Source organism: Sinocyclocheilus grahami, unplaced genomic scaffold (genome assembly GCF_001515645.1).
Source record: "Sinocyclocheilus grahami isolate Dianchi unplaced genomic scaffold, SAMN03320097.WGS_v1.1 scaffold311.1, whole genome shotgun sequence".
In the NCBI taxonomy this organism is placed as follows: Eukaryota; Metazoa; Chordata; class Actinopteri; order Cypriniformes; family Cyprinidae; genus Sinocyclocheilus; species Sinocyclocheilus grahami.
In genome coordinates, this window is record NW_015505490.1 from 162,782 (window position 1) to 165,139 (window position 2,358).

The following is a 2,358-nucleotide window of genomic DNA, read 5'->3' on the forward strand; positions in this document are numbered from 1 at the left end:
TAGTCAACTGTATTGCAATTAAAAAAATCTAATTTCACTAGAACATGTTGGAATAGATTGCTAGAAAGATATCAGACTAGACAAAAAAAGGAAACAGTGGCTTTCAATCATGTACCGAAAGTGTCAGTGTTTGCCGAAATGGCAAGTCCACCACAAAACAATTTCGACCCAGCAAACAATGGCACATGGCCAACGATACTCTTTCAGAAGCTGGACTGAACTGTAGATTAGTATTTATTTTTGGTGCAGAGAAGTCTTCCAAGAAGTATATGTGTGTGTGTTTTTTGGAGGTGTATGTGTGCGAGGGTGGGGGGGTCTGGTTGGGCGGGCGGGCGGTCCATCGGTCGGGCGGTCTGGGAGAGGGGAGCGTGAGGACTGCCGAGGAGTTGTTACCTGGGTTGCTCCTCTACAGCTGGGGGAGAGAGAGAGGCAAGCGGAGGAGACGAGGTTAAGGGGTGACTGGACTGGTGCACAACTCCATTTTCCTTTTTGCCGAATTTCCACAGTCGCTTCTTTCTTTTCTGTTTGCTTCATTCAACAGAGTGAGTGAAAGAGAGGGAGAGGGCTATAGAGAGAGAGTGAAAGAGAAAATCAAGCCAATTTTTTTTAAAGACTCGATCTTGGCTTTCTAACAAACAGATGTTGCCTGTCAGTTGGTCGTTAAGCAGGCACATAGATCGTACAATACTGAAGTTTTACTAACTTGCTTTCTCTTATTTATGGTTTTATTACAAGGAAAATCGATCTCTCATAAACATGGGAATGATTTTTTCCTAATCCGTTGTTTTTTTTAATATAATGTATTTTTCCCTCGCTTAATCCATTTGCTCGTTTCTATTTTTTCCTCTTTTTTTTTAGTTGCACATTTGTGTTTTGCACTTTCATGGGCCATAGTGGACATTCTCCATACCTTCTGCCAGTGCTGTAAGTACAGTGAGTACAATGAGACCTTTTGGAAACAGTAAACAGTCAGGCGGTAAGCATTTGATTCTTTCTATTTGGCATATTTGTTTACCACATTGATACACTACATTTTTCTGTGCATAATATTTGCCATTTTTTATCGTTATTGTAGCGGTCAGTGTAGTTGCTCATGGTATGGTGAGCAGGTTGGTGAGGCCTGGGCATGTTGTTGTGTTAATCTATGAAGTTGATCTAATGTAAAATCCTATATCCGTTCACTTTGGTTAAGAAACCTGACGGTTAAGAAACAAACACGGGGTCAATTCTCACTCCTGCTGACCACTTTTCAGCTGATTTTGAGGAGTCTTTCAACTTCTTGGCATAGCCCAACTAACATAGTTAAAGGATCTTGGCACCTACTTCAAAGTCAGTCTGATCATTTGTATTCAAGTAGTGGGAAACGGGAAGAGAACACGAACTGTCAGAAGCTCTTCACTAGAGGTGCGGTACCAGTCCAAATCGACCATCAAATAATTTCACACTGAGCCACGTCTTATTAATGGCACTGGGTTTGGTTTTGTGGGCCAGACTTACTTCACACATCTTTATTATGCTCAGGAGGGGTCTGAAACATTTGGATGCAGAAATCTTCTCAGTTTGAGAGAAATATCATTTCAATGTGATGAGACAATATACTAAATTTAGGCAATGTAGATAATTACTTTCATGCATAGTTCCTGTGAATGATGCAGCATTGAGGGCTTCAGCTTAAATTCATTTTTAAACATATAAACAGGGCTTTCAAACTCAGCCATTGTCAGTGCTGTATTTCAATGCTTGATTTTCTTAAAAAACAATTTTTAAAAGACACATTTTAATTGTTATAGAAAATTGTCAAGTAATCTGTATAAACAGCATTGTGTGGTCAGCTCGGGAAATGCAGATGTTTGGACTATAGATGTATTGACAGGTCTTTGATTTGACACTGCTCAGCTGTTGTCCTCTGTGGATTGGGCTCTGCAGGCCCATGAAACCTGGGCAGATGAAAGATGGTCTGATGGAACGGGAAGCTAGAAAAGAAAAGGTTTAGGCATGCTTTAGGGGTGGCATTCTCAGTATAGTGTTGCTTTTTCATAATTTTTTTAAACCTCTCTTTTTCTTTTATTCAAGATGAGCAAGTGCTTGAAGTTTCCTGAATGATTTAGCATAGCTGTGTGCTTAAACAGCTTGACGACTGTACGTTTGCAATACAATATTTTATTGCTTTGTGTATTCACCTTTAGCTTCACCTTATTAAACACTTTGCCACTTGTTACAGTGCCAATGGAAAAACACTTGTTTTTAGTTATTATATAGCTTAGTCATTTAATTCAACCGAATATATATATATATATATATATATATATATATATATATATATATATATATATATATATATATATATATATATATATA